The 13,297-nt window shown below is 38.9% G+C and overlaps 1 protein-coding gene across 2 annotated transcripts in view; it reads right to left on the minus strand.

Moving 5' to 3' along the window:
- arid5b (AT-rich interaction domain 5B) overlaps positions 1-13,297 on the minus strand; it is a 75,048-nt gene that overhangs the window by 42,187 nt on the left and 19,564 nt on the right. The window lies entirely within an intron of this gene.

Raw genomic sequence — 13,297 nt, forward strand, 5'->3', positions numbered from 1 at the left:
TGTGAAAGGTGCCACATCTGCACTGTTTTCAGACGGACAGGTGTCCCTTGCGAGCTGGTATCTCATCACAGGGATTTCGCTGTGTGTATCAGGAAATGCATCGAATTAAGGAAGCAAGATTCTCTAACGCTGCTGTTTCATTGTGACTTTAAATAGTCTTCATGAAAGTTTCACATCCTTTCCTTGTAGTAATAATACACTTCAGCAAACTGACAGGATGACTTTCATGAGTGCAAACATATGACGTTGCCGGGCGGCATGTTCGAAATGCATGACATGCATAGCTGCTTGGGTGACAAGAGGAATGTCAAAACAACTCCAGATGCCTTCTTTTAACAAGCAAGTTCAAGGATGGGAATTCTCAAACAGCAATTTAAACAAGGCTGGTGTGAATCAGTGTTTGCAGGTATCTGTGTACAGCCACTTGCTGATAAATGTGAATTTGTTATTTATATAACAATCTCAAAAAAAAAAAAATCACGGTTTGTCGCCTTGCTTCAAAAGCTACACTCACTGTTTCACACAGGTAATAGCAAACCCTCCCACTGGAGCCAGACTTTACTTTTGTGTGATTAACATTCCATTTACAGTGTGTAAGTTTGACTAATGCATTATCACCTGTGACAACTGACTGGCAGAGAAACCTTTACTGTTATTTGGAGAACCTCAGGACAGGAAGTGCACACTGAGCTGATACAATAAACTGCCATAAATCCCAGGAAGATATGCTGATAGACAGTCGGACAGTTAATATTATACTGGCACCGTGTAAGAACCTAACCAAGAGACTAGCCTGCTTTTAACTTTCGACTTCTGACAATGGTGCTAGATGATTGTTAAAGGCTCAACAGAGGTTTCACAATTCACCCTGAGGGTGCATGACTGTGCGTATGCAATTTCAGTGCAGCCCATCAAAAAGTTGTTTAAATATTCAAGTCTCGACCTGAGCGCCGGGGCAACAGACAGAATGCCATTCCCAGCTAATAAAATACCATAAAGACACCGTTGAACAAAAACAACTGAAAGTGTACAATGACACAGAAAGATAAAAATGTAACATAAAGTCATACGAATACAGAGCTCCGTGTCAGAAAGATGACAACTTATTACAGGAAAAGGAAACCACTAGAACCACATATATATGTAGGGTTTGATATGATGTGCTCTGAAACGTGCACTGAGTTTTATTTATATTTGTTATGTGTTTATGGCCTTTCTCCTTCATAATGATGCCTGAGTAATCGCTTATATGTTGATGTTATGCAACTAGGGTGTTGAGGTTACAGGTTACTGACAGTGATTAAAATGACAGTTTTAATGTTTAATTAGAACAGAATGTATCTCCTGCCACCCACATATCAGATATATGATAATCCTTAACTAATTACATGCCCGGTTAATGTTTATTCAGCAGGAGAGGGTTAAGGAAGGCACTTCAGTAAAGAAATATTGCTGTAAATATCGGCCAAGCTGAAGCCATGAGAGAAGCATTTCCTGCTTTTTAAAAACGTATATATATCTTGTGTTTCCTGTTGGACTACTTCGCAGAAACTGCATGCTCTAGTAAATCTGTCATGAGAACCTACTCCTTTACAAACAACAAATGGAAATGATCTGAATATACACAGAAGCTCTGGCACTGAATCAACTACTTTGTGTAATATAACATCATCAGGGCTGACCACGGACATGCAAATGTTTTCGGTGGACTGCATGCACAGTACTAGTAATTGCAACAAAACATTTGGGCACGAGTGTTGCTCTCTTTCACCAGAATAAACAGGTGCTATGAAGTGTGCTCAGTGCACATGACACACTGGAAACAACTCCTTGGCACTCCAAGCGCCGGCAGTGGTTTTAGATGCAACTATCAACAGTACTATCAGAGCAAGTCCATACAAAATATTTTTTATTTTTATGAATAAACTGGAGAATTCTTTTTACACAAAGGCTGCCTGCCAGATCTGAAAAAGAAAGTCAGCCACATCAGCAATAAATCTGTAAAGTTATATTGCGTGTACCTTTATGGGGGGGCTACTTAAAAAAGCAACAAAAAAGAATAGCTAAGAGTAGGTTAAAATGAATGTCAACCTGAATGTGAGATGACTCACTTTAATCTCTGTAAACCGAACTTTAAGCTAGCTCTTGTGAAGTCTGAGCTTGCACAACACTGAACTTCATACGCGGTTTTCTGTTCCAAACAATGAACTAGGTATGCCAATTATAGCCACTTTCATTTCAACTTTTCAAATGCCAAAGTATACATTTTCTAATGTCCTCATTTTTTCTGAACAGCAGAGCTAAATAAAGCTAAATGAATTACCCTGCTACCACAAAACGAGCAAATTCAAGAAACTGCAACTGCTGAATTTTCACTCACTTGGTGTAACAGTAGCGTTTAGAAAAACAGTAAAACTGATTCTAACTAACAATTTCAACTCTAAGATAATATGACAAATGAATATGAGGTAATGTTAAATTGATAATTTCAATAAGTCCAGGGTGTACCCGCCTCTTGACCCATCAGAGTTGGGATAGCTGGCAGACCGTGAGTAATTGCATAAGCGTGAAAAAATGGAGGCATAGTAAAAGCTCACGTGTTGTAACCCTGTAATTATAGAGTACAATCATAAAAAAATGACCTAGAACAAAGAACAATACTAGATAATGATCTGACATAAGCCAATCATAAAGCACACAGATAATATGCAAGTGCTTTGTTTCTTAAAAGCAAACACAATTCTGTAAACGTCAGATTTTTCCGACTCACTCATTTTAATAGGCTGTTGTTTGCAGTAAGTCTTAATACTATTCTAGCTTACTAACCAGACTACAAGGTTCCACAGCTGATGAAGTAGAGTCAAGCAGTTTGAAACACGATTTTTATATGAATTATTAACCACCCTGTCTACTTTTACAAAGCCCTTGGACATGACATTCATGGGAATTTCTGCTGGTGAGTTAATATTTCAGGGGGAGGCTAACTAGCAAGCTTTTCACCTTGCCTTGCTACAGACAGTTTTAAACAGATTTTAAAAATGCATTTTCCCTTTTGTGGTGGTATTTTCTGAAGCTGCAGGCTGATAAAAATCACTGAAATGTGCAGCAGAAGCAGGACAGGAAGGACATAACATATTTACAACAGCTGCATTCCCAACAATTAGCGTAATTAGTTCCACTGTACTCCAACATGCGGACCACCTCAAAAGAAATTATTAAAACCATTCAGCCACTCCACTCACACATATATTCACATGCTACAAAGTCGCTACAAAGCCCACAAATGTATGAACACACATTTTACTGCATACATATCCCACAGCAGTCACACACATTTATCCAAGATTGCGGCATTTGTCATTCGCAATTACAGCTCAGAGGTAGAGCAGGCTTTGTTTCCAAATGTCAGGGATTTTATTGTAAGCGGTCACCGTCAGAGCTGCTCTTTCTCCCGAGGACCCTCACAGCATTTCACTTGATTAGATTCAATTTGGAGTGAGAGCCGCAGGGCATTAATAACTGTACAAAGGTGTTGTAAAGTATGCATGTCAGTGTGCGCGCGCGTGTTGGTGCGTATAATGCACATTGAGTGCAAACACACTTTAAAAATTCCTTTTGTTCTTGCAGCCCGACCTTTCAAAATAAAGGACGTCCTTATCTTAATGTAAGCGTCCTAATTGGTTGGGGCTGTGGCTGTATCACTGGAGAGCTGAAGACATTGTGAGAACATTATGCAATTTGTTTCTCTCTCTGAGGACCTCTTTTCTATTTTCTCTTTCTGTCTCTCTGTCCTTTCCTAGTGGTAGTATGGCGTGTTGATCAAACAGCTGCGGTGCGGCAGATTATTTTCAGAACATGCTGTAAAGCTTCTGACCTCATAAACTACAACAGTGTCAGGGTCATAACTGCTCTGCAGGACAGCTGATAATATAACCACTCAGTCAGAGCAGCACAAAATAAATTCCAATACTTTACAGTACACAGTAAAGTGAAAAGGAATACTAATCATTAAATATTACATCCCCTGTGGTGCTTTTAAAACACGTATTACACTTAAAGGGGCACTCAGCTTATTTTCACCTCCCTGTAGCCTGCTGTATCATCTGCTGTGACTCTGGAGGAGCTTTCTAAAGTTTCAAAATATAATGCTGATGATGTCATCGTGCTAGCATTAACGTTATCTAAGCTTGGACCAGCACTTTTCAAATATATAACTGAAAAAGTGCGGCATATAAAAGATGTGGGGGTAAACAAGCCAAGAAGGCCCTAATCAGAGAGGCTATTGAGTTGCATTACTGGAGCTCAACTCATAGCGAGGAATAAAAGGCAGAATATTTTGGCATCTCATGCTTGAATTATGACTTATCTGGTTGGCTATTGTTTCCAATGTGGAGTCAGTGTTAGTCGGTACAGTCACCACTACTTAAGAAATATGTCTGGTCTCCCTTTTCCATCCACCGGAATGCTGCACAATCAGATAAAATCTACCATCTCGACTCCCCGCATCCCTGCTGTTATCGCTGGATTTGAGCTGATTCTCAGTCTTGTGATCACTTTGCATGCGAGGCCCATTTCTATTACTTATGAATGTATATATTCTAAGTAGCACATCTCTTCATGGTACTATTTGATGGATAGGAATCCTTTAGTGTACATAATACCTTTGCATAGTGCTATATACCAAATATAATCAAAGGAATTCACTATATATATATATATATATATATATATATATATATATATATATATATATATATATATATATACATATATATATATATAAATTGTTGTGGAAGTTTATGTGGAAGATTCAGCAATTCAACTTAGTTAAGGAGTCATAAAGAGAATACTTCTTCTCCTTTTGATTTGAGCTGTCCAAGAGACTGCTAAAAAACCTTGATCCATTTTCTCATGGCTTTCTGTTACGGTACTACCGAGAATAGCATTAATACAAGCTAATTCAACAACTCCATAGACTTGTCTCTGGTATGCAAGGCTTCCAGAAGAAAATCAATTCAAAAATGTACTAATGCAAAAGAAGAGCTTTTATTAACATATGTCTATAGTTTGATATTCAGTCTTGCAGAAAAAGTTTGCTCAAGCTGTAGACACTTCAAGGATGACTGAGTTACTAAAGCAAAAAGTGCATTACAGTAATTTAATCAGGATGTGACAAAAGCATGGATGGGTTTCACTCTGTGTTGAGATGACAAGATTGGGCTGATCTTTAAAATATTCCCGAGATTAAAGAAGCATGACTGAAACATTTCTGTAATATGCAAATAAAAATGCGAGCTGGAGTCAGTCTTTTTTTTTTTCAGACACAGGCATTACACAACTACAGCAAGAGTTCGGGAATTGTGCAACAGGGTGAGGGCTGGTGATTAAAATGTATGTTTTAGCTTTGAGCCATCGAACCTCTAATGTCAGGAAGACAATTATACAAGAAAGTCTGCAATACTCATTTGTGGGCTGGAATACTTTAAAAATGACATCAGTCAGGAAGCATAACATTAACAAATGTTTCTCCCTTTATTTTTCTATCATGGGAACATTTTAGAGTTTCAGGTATACAAGCAGGACTGCATGCAGTGAGTCCATACATTATGTTAATGGTGTCATGACCCACGTAAATAATAAGACAGATGATGCACAAATGAAAGGGAACCGAAATGGGGAGCAAAGCACAAAAAGTGAACAAACTGAGAAGTTGCAGTGCACAGTTTTCTTTTTATACTTTTGGTTTGAACATGTGAAATAAAACAACTGTACACCAGATGTAGTATTTCCTTTTTAAAGGGCCGGAACACAAGATTTGATAGTCCTGATTTCCTGGCTTATCGGCAGCCGCTGTTCTTTATTCAACAAATAAAATGGAAAAACAAATGAGACTCAACTTGCAGGGTAAAGTTGCTGATAATTCATTTGGAAATCCATCACAGAGAACAAATGAAATATCTGCTTTGATGGTGCATTCAAGGAAATGCGTAAATCTGAGAGCCTGCCAAACAGCAACTTTTTAATGTGAAGCATGATAGAAAGAATGAATGTCATCTTTTTTGCAACATCTGTGTCTGCCTCCTGTCTGAGGTAGACACAAAAGTTGATTTCCTCTCAGAATCACTCATCTATGACATGCTTTTGGAAACCCACTCATCTTTCATAGACATCCAGCTCACCGAATTTCCCTTGAATACATCATTGCGATTTAAAACATAAAATTACTCAACTTCTTTTTGCACTAATGACAACAAGGTCTTATGAGTTGTGCTATATGGTATGTCAGCTGTACCGGTATGCCAGTTATGGTGTCTTGCATGACGTGAATTGTTCAAATACAGCTATAGTCATACATCTACTCCACCCACAGTGACATCGAGCCAGGTGAGTCAAGGAAGGACTTAAAGGTGTTTCATCTGACTTAAGAACAATTTGTACCACAAGGTTCGCAAGAATAGATTGTTTTCAAAGCTGCACTTCACAGCTCAGCTGTGGAAACATTAAAATAAGACAGCGGCAACAAAAAGTTGCATTACATCTAACCGAAAAGTGGAACAGAGAGCCTGTTAAGTGCTAATTCTCTAGCCCTGTGCCAAATTCTCTGTTAACAGAGTCTGTGTGCAGAATACATATTATTGTGGGTGTGTGGTTTTATTTGTGCTTTATTTCTCATTTTATGATGACATTTAAAGGTTTTAAATTCTACAAACAGAACAATGAACTGTTGGGAACCTATATAAAGACCCACTTATAAAGAGATATTGTACAAACTTTTGGTCACACCAAATAGTATGACTTTCTATTTCTTTTATAAGCATTATAAAATGGCATTTACATATTAGTTAATATGTGCGATGATGTGCTGCACGACATGTTTAATGAACATATTTAATAAAACAACTATCTAGAGCATACAGTAGCTCTAATGAGGTAGTGTGTAAAGTAAAAATAAGGGTTTTTACTTCTACCACAGCATAATAAAAGCAACATGCAGTAATCCATGTGCATAAAAAGGGATGAAAGGAGATTATACTGTGGTCCCACTGTACAGGAATAAGTATGATGAGAAGAAGCTCAGCCACTATAACATATTTTGTGTAATTACACCAAATGAAGAATTTCTCTTTAATAACAAGCATGATAAACGAGTCATCATAATCAAAATCTCAGAAATGCTGCATTCAACAAGAAACTCATTAGTTGAGGTTGAAGCAGCTGCTCTGGCAGATGAAACATCATTGATATCATTGAATTTCAAAACCAGCAAAATAAAAGGGTGATCTATTTGCCGCATCTTTGAGCTCCTCTGCTTTTCATTGGATAATTTCTGTAGCGGCTTTGAAAGTTGGGAATAAAACTAGTTGTAATACGAGGGTTGTTGACAGTTAAAAGCAGATCTGTGCTAGCTAATTAAAAACCAAATGCTACTCATGTAAACTGTGTCATTTACATTCAACCAAGCTTAAAAATATTCAAACTGCCCACAAGCTCTGACAAGATCTTTCAAGCAAGTGTGCTCATTTCTCTTGTCACAGACAAGCAGGAAGAAGCTGAAAACCATTACTCTCATGCTCTCTGTCACCCGCTGTAGTCCTTAAATCACTCACTCTGCTCAAATTTGCTGTTGTCAACATTTCCACATTATCTGCTCGGCCAAGGAATTTACTGGATCCCCCTGCTGCTTTTGTGGGGTTGGCGAGAAATGGCAAGGCATGTAACCCAGAGCCAATAATGTCACTTTCATATTTGATTTTTTTTTTCCTTCCTTTTTTAATCCCACGGTAACACCAAAACAAGCCCAAAAACTTAAAATATAGGGACAAGTGAGGCTGCGGTGAAGAAAGGGGGCAGAAAATAAGTAGGGAAAGTAAAGAAAAGTAGGTTCTTGTTTGGTATTCTCCCTCCATGCTGTGGGCTCTCTTCTCTGTGCTCTGTATTGATCTTCGAAACTGCCCTGTTTCCATTTAGCCTCTTCTCATAATATATAACACAGCTCTGATTTATTCACCTCCTTTCTCTCTCCTACTTTTCAATGAGGGGACATGACACTGAGAGACAGCAGGCGCCCGATCTGGCTGTTGGTTTCAGGTTATTGAAACCTGACCAAATAAAGAGAGAACGGCATCTGTCAATGACACCAAATGGAAATGATGTGTGGGGGGCATCACATTTACACTACAGGCAACCTCATGTTTTCAATGAAGACAGAATTACATAAAACAATGAAATAAATTCGTTGAATTTGCATGATTCATTGCCTATCCAATCTGTGAATGACTACACTATCTGGGATAAAACAAAATGTGCTAGAACATTTTGCTAATTGCAACCTAGTCTGTGCAGTAAACAAAATCACATTAATCACACCGGGGATGCAGCAGCATCAATAAATCACTATAGTAGAGTAAAACAAAGCAAAGCCATCACACAGACACTAACGCACAGTTTATTTTCTTTAAAGGGAGTAAAATTGAAACAATATTTCAAATTTGTTTAATGGATTTGCACAAAATAACAAACTGTGTTTGCAAATGACTCAGTGGCCGTCCATCATCAACATTGCATCAGTCACACACACTGACTCGCCTCTCCCCTGCTCATTATATCAGCTGCAAGCTGTGCTCTCACAGACAAATGCACACAATGTACACAGCATACGTTCTGCCTTTTAGATCAAAAGACAAGCTGAAATCTAACTATCACAGTGAGTTGGCTCAGATGATTTAAATCAGGACATTTTTTGACAATTTATTTCCTTTCTCAGAACAGATATGACAAATTCATGCAGAGTCGCCCATAAATCAACTATAACGAAAATGATCATGTAGCTGAACTGTACTGAACTGAAGACTATTCCTACACGAGCAGCCACCGTTTTTATGCCGTATTAGCAAACAATTACATCCCAACGTCTAATACGAAACAGTTCATTTTTAGTGACTAATCAATAAAAAAAACCTCTCACCTGAGCCATTTTAGCTTCTTTAAGCTTCTTTCATGTTTTGGTTTTAATGTCAACACGCTTGCATCTTTGTGCACAGCTGGATGCCCTAAAAACCTACTAAGCAATTCATTACCTCAAGCATACCAACACAGTATACAGCTGGTGAACACAGCTTAGCATTTAGCAGCTGAAGATCCAGATATTTTCCCTCAAGAATTGGTGGAGATCAAAACAGAGTGGAAACAAGCAGAGTATGGAAATTATTTTTACAAAATTAATCCAAGTGCTGTTGTTGCCCCGTGTCTGTTTGTTAACATGCCCACTGTTATAAGTTTATCATTGTTAGCTGTTGTATTCACACATCACTCAGTGGCCAGAAATTGGGCAAAAGGACAAATACACAGTAAACTATTTGCTTGAAACTGGGGCATTTGGAGGAGCACAAAGCAGTTCAACCTCAGCTGGTGTGTATTATTATTAGTACATTTTTTAAAGTCAGCTTCTTAAATTAGCACTCTGATCTGATTTGCTTTCTGTATAATGCTTTGAACAAACTGTATTTTCTCACCTGCATTATTTATATAAAATATCATTATTTACTGCCAGTATAATGTATCACTGCATATGCTGCTATATAGATATTTTGCCCCACCCCTCACATGAGCACTATTGTAATCTGTGATTGTTACAAATAAATGTTCGCAAAAGCCTCTCAGAAGCATTTCCTGCCTTTTAGCTGCGTTTGCAAACATAGTTTGTTCCCGACATTTATGTTTTCACCAGAATGTTTTATATTTTAATACACCCTGTTGAGCACGAAGTCTGGTCTTTTGTTTATTGCGAAAGTGTTTCAGTGACAAGCTGCGAAGCAAGTAAACCACAGCAGAATTTCAAAGCTGACAAACAATGTGGAAGCAGGTTTGTCACAAGGTGGAGACTGACACAGGCGCAGTTTACTTAGGGATATTTTGTTATAAATATGACTGTTTGGAACACATTGAGCTTACCGGCGGATAGCTAAAAAGCGTTATGTGCTCCAACACAAGAAGGTGAATGAACTGTACCCATCAGGAATTCAAGCTGATCACATCTGCTGCTCTGCGTGAAGGCTGTGATATTAAAAAAGTATCAGATGGGTGGAGTGAGTATGACTTAGTATGTGAGAGTCTGGCTTTTACGTGCACATGCCTAATTCTTGCAAGAGAATAATATTCTCACAAAAGGGCACCAACACCCAGAGGAAATGTTCCACTGAAACTGTACAGAGGGCAAATAGAAAGAGAGAGTAACAAAGAGAGAGAGTAATACATAAAATAGAGAGAAAGAGAGCCCTCCATGCATGCTGGCTCCTGTTCTTAATTATAGTAAAGCACTAAAGTGCCTCATTCATTTCAGCAGGGTGGGGCGGCGGACTGTGACAAAGGAAAAAAAAAGAAAAAGGATAAAAAAAAGAAACATTTATATAATTTTCACCTCAATTTATTCAAGTGTGATACAACACTAGTATGCACACACGCACACACACACACACGCACGCACACACACACACACACACACACACACACACACACACACACACACACACACACACACACACACACACACACACACACATACAGAGAAAATTCAACTTCCCTCAGCTTAATTCCTTCCCAGATGTTTTTGCGGTTGATGTTGGTGGGAGGGGGGGTTCAAAAACACACACCCATATTAAATGTTTTCAGTTAAACAGGCAAGAGAAGAGAAGAGAAGAGAAGAGAAGAGAAGAGAAGAGAAGAGAAGAGAAGAGAAGAGAAGAGAAGAGAAGAGAAGAGAAGAGACAAAAACAACACAAGCACTTTCCTCCGGTTGATTTATGTGATTCTATTACATTAAACATTCTTTCCCCTGAGCAGGCTCAGCTCCCTAGCAACCATCGCTCGCAGCCCTAATGTGTCTGGCACAGGGCCAGGGAAAGCTGCCTGCCTTATTGATTGCCAGATTGAAAAGTTTGCATTTAATAGGTCCTGTAATACATGAAGGAATTATTCAGAGAGGCTCCTTGTCAAAAACCCAAATTGGTTCTTTTGACTATAAAAAAAACAACGGGGGCCGTGTAACAAATGAGCTTTCAGAAAGCTCCTCTTTTGTGCCTGAAATGAAATTCGATGTAGCTTTGACCCTTCAGAATTATCACTGTCACCAGGAAGTAAACTCGAAACTGATAGCTATGAGGTTCGAGGCCACGTTGTCGCTTAAGATGAGGAAGACAAGTTTGTGCCATGTTGATCCCCTTTTGTGCGGTGATGGATTGGCCCTAAACACTGTTCGCTGTCTGGTCCCCGGCTGCATCCTGACTAATGAAAGACTACTGCTGGGTTTTGGGGGTCAATCCACTTATAGCGCAGTCAATTCAGAGAGTAAAAAAAGCTGCTCTGCGAGAACCCAAAATGTGCAAATACCACAGGGAGTAAATTTAATCAACTATCTGTGGTTGGAGAAATACAGCTTCCTTTCAACTACACAAACAAGTGAAACCCTTCCCCGTGTCTCTTTCCCTCTCCTCAAACAAGCCTAAAAGCTGTTACACCCAGGTGATGATACTCTATCTGCTATGACGGCCACTCTCATTTGTCACGCGGCTCTGTCCGACACAAACTCAATTGAGCAGCTGTGATCAGAAATCTCAGAGGTTGTCAGCAACAGAGAGAATGAGGAATACATAGAGAGTTTCTTTGGCTCAGCCTGTAGAAGACAGCATTTTCAACCGCACATATCATTCTCCCGCAGAATGAAATGGATGACATGTTTGCCTTTAAATGTATCTTTAATGGGACAGCGAGTTCCCATTTAAGTGAGTTCTGCTGGAAGGTTAGAGCAAAGGAGGGAGAGGGAGAGAGAAAAAAAACACATCTTATCAGGAGATTGGGAATTGGGTCAGGCAAGGAATTACATGCCATTCTAGATCAAAGTTGCCGTGTGTATTTCCTCAAAGAAGGGTCCCTCATTATCAGCTCAGACTTATTTCTCAGGGCGTATACTCAGCATAGTGTGCAAAAGGAAACATAATTTAATGTGTTTTAGTAAAAGAATGAATAAAAAAAGAAAAGAAAAGAAGAAGAAGAGGGACAAAAGAATAATACTGGAGGCTATTTGGGACAGGCATGTTTCCCAATGGTAAAACTGTAATGAGAGAGAGAGAAGAGAGGGGGTGTTTGCTGGAGATGCTGAGGGTGGGGGGGGTGGGGGTGTTGTTGTCATTCAGCATGGCTCCATTGCGAATTCCTGTCATTAAATATGAACTTCTCTTTCTCCCTCGCCCTATCTCTCTATCATCAGATCTGTATAGAGGAGGAAGGCTTTATATAAACAGCCTGTGCAGTTAAGCCAACTGGAACCCTTTTCAATAATTACATCCAGCACAATACTCAATTTACATTGCATTTATTTAGCTGGAGGATTTGACAATGTGGCAAAGAAAAGAGTGACATTAGCAGTAGATGATAACAACTAGAGCGGTGCGCTCCCCAAGGGGAGATGTTTTAGTCTGTGGCTTAGAGGGAGACTTTCCAGATAGCAATATGTCATTAAAAACCAGTGCCATCTGTTCACATTTCTTGTTTATGTGCTGTCATGGATATAAACCGTACTGAAGATACAAAAGCAAATCCGAGAAATGCAATCTGTAGGATTTTCTCTTGCATTCTTTGCTGTGCAATTAGTTGTGATTACACATTCCAGCAGCACCACAATAAAGAAAACAAGACCCACTAACAATTGTTTTCTCTCCACAAGCACTAATGATCTCTGTTTGAAGTTCCCAAGCTCAGTCCTACACAAACAGTTTTCACATAGCTGCTGTCTCATTCGCCTAACATACACAGTATCTGGCGAAACGAGCAGGTAATTTCTGATAAACTGCAGCCGTCTTGGCTCTAAACTCATTCATTCCAGATTACAGAACATGACCTCTGATGTGGCAAACCTCCATCCTGCGCTTTACTAACAGAGCTGTAATTACTGTAATGCAGCACATACAGTGTTTGTAGCTGCTTGTCTCACATTGCACAGGACTGATAAGAACTTCAGTGAAGAATATCTACCAGCTGTGATAACAAGTTTATGTGCACTGGTCATTCATGCCAAAAGGCTTCTTACTTCTCTCTGCTGTTTTTTTTTAAATATTATTATTATGAAACAAGTCCAAAAGGAATCTAAAATGACAGTGCAAGATATTTTATTTGTTCTGTATAGTGTTGTACTTTGACTACAGTATAATGACAAAGTGTTTGACATGAAACGAAAACAACATGAATCAGAGATTCTTTGGCAAAGGCCTTTGTTGTCTAAGAAATAACTTGCTAAGTTAGTCTT

Source organism: Maylandia zebra, linkage group LG13 (genome assembly GCF_041146795.1).
Source record: "Maylandia zebra isolate NMK-2024a linkage group LG13, Mzebra_GT3a, whole genome shotgun sequence".
NCBI classification, from domain to species: Eukaryota; Metazoa; Chordata; class Actinopteri; order Cichliformes; family Cichlidae; genus Maylandia; species Maylandia zebra.